We start from the raw sequence: 8,147 nt of genomic DNA on the forward strand, positions 1-8,147 counted from the left end.
TGATCACAGGCACTTGAGGGATCCTAGCCTCCTAGGGGAAGTTTGAAATTGCCCACGTCTCCGCACGGAACGTGGCGTATCCCGTCGGCCAGAGGGATCCGGCTTGCCTGCTCCCTTTCCATGCTTCCATCCGTGCTCCCACTTCATCCTACGGCTGTCTTTTTTCCTTTCCTTTTTCTAATCTAATCATCTCCCCCCCTGATTTTAAGAGGGGGGGGGGGCGGGCCTTATTTTGTTTCAATCAAAACAAGCCACGTACGCGGGAGCACGGATGGGCACACGGCGGTGGAGCAGGCAAGTCTCGTCCCAGCCAGAGAACAAATCGCCAAGAGCTTTCCTGTTTTTTAGTCTCCGGGAGAAAAGAAAAGACCTACCCTACGGATCGAGAGCTCCCTCCCACGACCATGGCGGAGACTGCAGCCGGATCGCTACCTCTCCTCCCGGATGAGGTCGCCACCACTAGGCTGAGGCGAATCATGGCGGAGGCTGCAGGAGCGATGCCTCTTCTCCACGCCCTCCCAGATGAGATCTCTATCTGGGAGATCCTCGTCCGCCTGCCTCCCAAATCCCTTCTCCGTTGCCGCGCTGTCTGCCACGCATGGCGTCGCGCCACCTCCACCCGCGACTTCCTCCTCTCCCACCACGACCGCCAGCCCGCCCTCCCCCTCCTCTACAGCAAAGATTATAATTGCAGCGTCGGTGGCCACATCAAGTCCATAGACATCATCCCCTACAACCACAGGGCAGTCGACGAGCTCCAGTCCGTCGCCCGACTTGATGGCGCCTCCGACATCTCTCTCGAGGCTTGCTGTGACGGCCTCCTCGTCTTACACACATGGAATAAGAGGGGTGAAGGCTACGTTGTGACGACCTTCATCTGCAACCCTGGCACTCGTCAATATGCTCCCCTCCACCAGCTTGATGGCTTCGAGCTCCTGGGTGTTGAAATATATTGCCCGCCTTCCTCCATCAGTTCGGACTTTTGAATGAGTTAGCTGGAGCATGAATTCAATATGGTATCAGAGCTAAGAGGTCTTGAGTTCAAGACCCCGCCAGCGCAGTATTAAATAAAATGATTCTGCGGCCTACATTGATCCCACGTCTAAGGACTAAAATAGCCTAGACGTGAGGAGGAGTGTTGAAATATATTGGCCGCCTTCCTCCACCAGTTCAGACTTTTGGATGAGTTGGCTGGAGCATGAATTCAATACTGCATTGTACCCACACAGCCCAACCAGCGAATACCGACTACTGGTGGTCCAAAAGACGAAGAATGATGGCTGCTACGTCTACACACTAGGCTCCGGCCAGCCGCCGAGGCACATAGGATGCCCTGATGACAAGGAACTGATGACTTCCCCTGAAACTGTCTTTTTCCGTGGTAGCTTGCATTGGCACAGAGACACCATGATAATGGTGTTTGACACCACCAACGAGTCGTTCCGGCAGATGCACTCTCCCATGGTTTCGGCAGATGACCATGCTGACCTGTTTGAGATGAGTGACATGCTTGGCATGTTCTGTTTTAATGAAAAAGAGAACGTTGTTGACATCTGGGTGATGCAGGACTATGAAGGCGAAGTCTGGGCCTTACAACATCGGGTTAAATTGCCGATTGCAGAGATCATGGAGCAATTTGAAACTTCTGGAGGTTGGTTTGATCTGGTGGCCGCATCTTGGGATGGTGACGTGCTACTGCTGATTCAATTTGAAGATAACTGGCTGCTTTAGGTTGACATGGATGGCAAGTTGATTGCTAATACTCATCACAGATTCCTATATACTACTCTACTTTGGCTCAAACAATCTCTAGTTTCACATACCTCCTTTCCGGTACTAGAGGGTTATGTTGCGAATGCTTCGCCTTTTCATCTCACCTGATGATTATGATCTGAGTATTATTTAGCTTTCATCTGAGGGTAGTTTATGAGTGTGGTGGTACTTCCTAACCGCCTAGGTCTTCATATCCACAAGAGCTACAGTATGTATTAACTGGAGCCTCTAAGAGACAACTAGCTTTTGTTAATGTATAAAAAGTTATGACCAAGAAGCTCTGGCTGTTATATGGTTGTGTTATATTTCTTTTAGTTGCAAAGTGGCTAGCATGTTGATGCTACAGTTATCTAGTTGTTCTAGTCAGTATTACCGAAAAGGGGTTTCGCCCCGCTTTATATATAAAGCAAATATCCTCAACAACCCGGTACAAACACCCGCCAACACCACACACGCACACACCTAAGGCAGGATACATAGGCGCCGAGCGCAGCAACAACAACCCTAGCGCTACAAGAGCAACCGGGGTCCTCGACCGTGAACACGCCACCGCGAAGAGATAAAGCCATATATGACGAACCGTGGGCTCCAAGGCAGCGCCTTCAGAAAGGATACGACACCGGAGCGTCGCCACCGCCTGACCTGAGGATCAGAATTTCCCCTGGAGCAACACGACGGGCAATGAAAGCCGCGACGACGCCTTCAAGAAGGGAACGAACTTTGTCGCCGCTGATCCGTCTGAAGATAGAACATGTTTTCACCCCGGCCAACACTCACCGTCACCGAACACCACACCCAGGTGACCACGCCGCCCACACGACCAGGGCCACCGGGCAGCACCTAGCCACGGGCTCTGCCCATGAGCACCGCAGAACCACCACTAGGGCCGCCGCCCTGACATCCAAGACCTGGACACCACCTCACTCGAGACCCACCGCTACCCCAACCAAAGATGTGGGCGGAAAGGACTCGCCTTTCGCACCCCTAGGCTACCCCCAACTCCATCGACTCGTCCTACTGACGGGCGCGAGACGAGGTCGGTCTTGCTGCCGGGCGCGAGATGAGGACGGTCCTGCTGCCCGACGCGAGACGAGGACGGTCCTGCAGCCGGGCGCGAGACAAGGTCGGTCCTGCTGCCGGGCACGAGACGAGCATGGTCCTGCTGCCGAGCGCGAGACAAGCGATGGACCATAGCCGGGGGAGGGTCGAACCTTCGACGACGGTAGCGACCCGACAATGAGGAGATGGACCGAAAGTCAAAATAGGCCGCCTACAAATGAGCCGACGCCGGAAATCGGCCGCCGCAGCCAACCCGCCAAACTGTCGTGACGCCGGCGCAGCGAAAGGAAGCCGGCACGCCTAGAGGGCCGAGCCACCTCACGCCGCCGCCCATAGCCGGAGCAGCCAACACGCTGGGCCGCTGCCCCAACCTGTGCCACTCACCGAAATAAAGCGTCAGATCCGGCTGGCACACATCCACCACCACCAGGCCCAGCCCTCCTCTAGCCCCAGACTGAAACCAGAGGAGAGGGAGGGCGAGACCCACACCGTGTTGGGGAACGTAGTAATTTCAAAAAGAAATCCTACGCACACGCAAGATCATGGTGATGCATAGCAACGAGAGGGGAGAGTGTGTCCACGTACCTTCGTAGACCGAAAGCGGAAGCGTTAGAACAACGCGGTTGATGCAGTCGTACGTCTTCACGGCCCGACCGATCAAGCACAGAAACTACGACACCTCCGCGTTCTAGCACACGTTTAGCTCGATGACGTCCCTCGTACTCTGATCCAGCAGAATGTCGGGGAAGAGTTCCGTCAGCACGACGGCGTGGTGACGATCTAGATGTTCTACCGTCGCAGGGCTTCGCCTAAGCACCGCTACAATATTATCGAGGACTTTGGTGGAGGGGGGCACCGCACACGGCTAAGAGATCAAGAGATCAATTGTTGTGTCTATGGGGTGTCCCCCTCCCCCGTATATAAAGGAGTGGAGGAGAGGTGGCCGGCCAAGGGGGTGGCGCGCCCTAGGGGGGGAGTCCAACCCCAACTGGGAGTAGGACTCCCCCTTTCCTATTAGGAGTAGGAGAGAGAAGGAAGAGGGGGGAGGGAAGAAGGAAAGGGGGGCCGGCCCCCGTCCCAATTCGGATTGGGCTTGGGGGGACGTCCCCCCTCCTTTTCTCCTTCTCCCTCCTTTCCACTAAGGCCCATATACCTACCGGGGGGGTTCTGATAACCTCCCGGAGCTCCGGTATAGTCCCAATCTCACCCGGAACCTTTCCGGTGTCCAAATATAGTCGTCCAATATATCGATCTTTATATCTCGACCATTTCGAGACTCCTCGTCATGTCTGTGATCACATCCGGGACTCCGAACAACCTTCGGTACATCAAAACTCATAAACTCATAATAAAACTGTCAACGAAACCTTAAGTGTGCAGACCCTACGTGTTCGAGAACTATGTAGACATGACCTAGAACTGTTTCCGGTCAATAACCAATAGCGGAACCTGGATGTTCATATTGGTTCCTACATATTCTATGAAGATCTTTATCGGTCAAACCGCAAAACGACATACGTTGTTCCCTTTGTCATCGGTATGTTACTTGCCCGAGATTTGATCGTCAGTATCTCAATACCTAGTTCAATCTCGTTACCAGCAAGTCTCTTTACTCGTTCAATAATACATCATCCTGCAACTAACTCATTAGTTGCAATGCTTGCAAGTCTTAAGTGATGTGTATTACCGAGAGGGCCCAGAGATACCTCTCCGACAATCGGAGTGACAAATCCTAATCTCGAAATATGCCAACCCAACATGTACCTTCGGAGACACCTGTAGAGCACCTTTATAATCACCCAGTTACGTTGTGATGTTTGGTAGCACACAAAGTGTTCCTCCGGTAAACGGGAGTTGCATAATCTAATAGTTATAGGAATATGTATAAGTCATGAAGAAAGCAATAGCAACATACTAAACGATCAAGTGCTAAGCCAACGGAATGAGTCAAGTCAATCACATCATTCTCCTAATGATGTGATCCCGTTAATCAAATGACAACTCTTTGTCCATGGCTAGGAAACATAACCATCTATGATTAATGAGCTAGTCAAGTAGAGGCATACTAGTGACACTCAGTTTGTCTATGTATTCACACAGGTATCATGTTTTCGGTTAATACAGTTCTAGCATGAATAATAAACATTTATCATGAAATAAGGAAATAAACAATAACTTTATTATTGCCTCTAGGGCATATTTACTTCAGTCTCCCACTTGCACTCGAGTCAATAATCTAGTTCACATCGCCATGTGATTCAACACCAATATTCACATCTGTATGTGATTAATACCCATAGTTCACATCGTCATGTGATCAACACCCAAAGGGTTTACTAGAGTCAATAATCTAGTTCACATCGCTATGTGATTAACACCCAAAGAGTACTAAGGTATGATCATGTTTTGCTTGTGAGGGAAGTTTAGTCAACGGGTCTGTCACATTCAGAGCCATATGTATTTTGCAAATATTCTATGTCTACAATGCTCTGCACGGAGCTACTCTAGCTAATTGCTCCCACTTTCAATATGTATCCAGATTAAGACTTAAAGTCATCTGGATCAGTGCCAAAACTTGCATCGACGTAACCCTTTACGACGAACCTTTTGTCACCTCCATAATCGAGAAATATATCCTTATTCCACTAAGGATAATTTTGACCAATGTCCAGTGATCTACTCCTAGATCATTATTGTACTCCCTTGCCAAACCAGGGCAGAGTATACAATAGGTCTGGTCCATAGCATGACATACTTTTATACAACCTATGACTGAGGCATAGGGAATGAATTTTCATCCTCTTTCTATTTTCTGCCGTGGTCGGGATTTGAGTCTTACTCAATTTCACACCTTGCAACACAGGCAAGAACTCCTTCTTTGACTGTTCCATTTTGAACTACTTCAAAATCTTATCAAGGTATGTACTCATTGAAAAAACTTATCAAGCGTCTTGATCTATCTATATAGATCTTGGTGCTCAATGTGTAAGCAGCTTCACCGAGGTCTTTCTTTGAAAAACTCCTTTCAAACACTCATTTATGCTTTCTAGAAAATTCTACATCATTTCCAATTAATAATATGTCATTCACATATACTTATCAGAAAGGCTGTAGTGCTCCCACTCACTTTCTTGTAAATACAGGCCTTTCCAAAAGTTTGTATAAAACCATATGCTTTGATCAACTCATCAAAGCGTATATTCCAACTCCGAGATGCTTGCACCAGTCCATCGATGGATCGCTGGAGCTTGCACATTTTGTTAGCACCTTTAGGATTAACAAAACCTTCTGGTTGCATCATATACAACTCTTCTTTTAAAAATCCATTAAGGAATGCAGTTTTGACATCCATTTGCCAGATTTCATAAAATGTGGCAATTGCTAACATGATTCAGACAGACTTAAGCATCGATACGAATGAGAAAATCTCATCGTATTCAACACCTTGAACTTGTCAAAAACCTTTCGCAACAAGTCGAGCTTAGTAGATAGTAACACTACTATCAGTGTCCGTCTTCCTCTTGAAGATCCATTTATTTAACATGGCTTGCTGATCATCGAGCAAGTCAATCAAAGTCCATACTTTGTTCTCATACATGGATCATATCTCAGATTTTATGGCCTCAAGCCATTTCGCGGAATCTGGGCTCATCATCGCTTCCTCATAGTTCGTAGGTTCATCATGGTCTAGTAACATGACTTCCAGAACATGATTACCGTACCACTCTGGTGCGGATCTTACTCTGGAAGACCTACAAGGTTTGGTAGCAACTTGATCTGAAGTTTCATGATCATCATCATTAACTTCCTCACTAATTGGTGTAGGAATCACTGGAACTGATTTCTGTGATGAACTACTTTTCAATAAGGGAGAAGGTACAATTACCTCACCAAGTTCTACTTTCCTCCCACTCACTTCTTTCGAGAGAAACTTCTTCTCTAGAAAGGATCCATCTTAGCAACGAATAACTTGCCTTCGGATCTGTGATAGAAGGTGTACCCAATAGCTACCTTTGGGTATTCTATGAAGACGCACTTCTCCGATTTGGGTTCGAGCTTATTAGGTTGAAACCTTTTTCACATAAGTATCGCAACTCCAAACTTTAAGAAACGACGGCTTAGGTTTATTGCTAAACCATAGTTCATACGGTGTCGTCTTAACGGATTTAGATGGTGCCCTATTTAAAGTGAATGCAGCTGTCTCTAATGCATAACCCCAAAACGATAGTGGTAAATCGGTAAGAGACATCATGGATTGCACAATATCCAATAAAGTACGGTTATGATGTTCGGACGCACCATTAAGCTGTGGTGTTCCAGGTGGATGAGTTTGTGAAACTATTCCACATTGTTTTAATTGAAGACCAAACTCGTAACTCAAATATTTGTCTCCGCGATCAAATCACAGAAACTTTATTTTCTTGTTATGATGATTCTCCACTTCACTCTGAAATTCTTTGAACTTTTCAAATGTTTTAGACTTGTGCTTCATTAAGTAGATATACTCATATCTGCTCAAATCATTTTGTGAAGGTCAGAAAATAACGATACCCGCCACGAGCATCAACACTCATTGGACCGCATACATCGGTATGTATTGTTTCCAATAAGTCTCTAGCTCGTTCCATTGTTTCGGAGAACAGAGTTATAGTCATCTTGCCCAAAAGGCACGGTTCGCAAGCATCAAATGATTCATAACCAAGTGATTCCAAAAATCCACCTTTATGGAGTTTCTTCATGCACTTTACACCGATATGACCCAAACGGCAGTGCCACAAATAAGTTGCACTATCATTATCAACTTTGCATCTTTTGGCATCAATATTATGAATATGTGTATCATTACGATCGAGATCCAACAAACTATTTTCATTGGGTGTATGACCATCGAAGGTTTTATTCATGTAAACAGAACAACAATTATTCTCTGATTTTAAATGAATAACCGTATTGCAATAAACATGATCAAATCATATTCATGCTCAACGCAAACGCCAAATAACATTTATTTTGGTTCAACACTAATCCCGAATGTATAGGGAGTGTGCGATGATGATCATATCAATCTTGGAACCACTTCCAACACTCATCGTCACTTCACCCTCAACTAGTTTCTGTTTATTCTGTAACTCCTATTTCGAGTTACTAATCTTAGGAACCGAACAAGTATCAAATACTCAGGGGCTACTATAAACACTAGTAAGGTACACATCAATAACCTGTATATCAAATATACCCTTATTCACTTTGCCATCCTTCTTATCCACCAAATATTCAGGGCATTTCTGTTGGGGAACGTAGCAGAAATTCAAAAA

The 8,147-nt window shown here is 46.8% G+C and overlaps 1 pseudogene; it reads left to right on the top strand.

Annotated features, from left to right (window-relative positions):
- Window positions 1-404: 404 nt before the first annotated feature.
- Window positions 405-1,881, top strand: LOC123172457 (uncharacterized; annotated as a pseudogene).
- The last annotated feature ends 6,266 nt before the right edge of the window (window positions 1,882-8,147 follow it).

The sequence above is a fragment of the Triticum aestivum genome, unplaced genomic scaffold, assembly GCF_018294505.1.
Source record: "Triticum aestivum cultivar Chinese Spring unplaced genomic scaffold, IWGSC CS RefSeq v2.1 scaffold225328, whole genome shotgun sequence".
Taxonomy (NCBI): Eukaryota; Viridiplantae; Streptophyta; class Magnoliopsida; order Poales; family Poaceae; genus Triticum; species Triticum aestivum.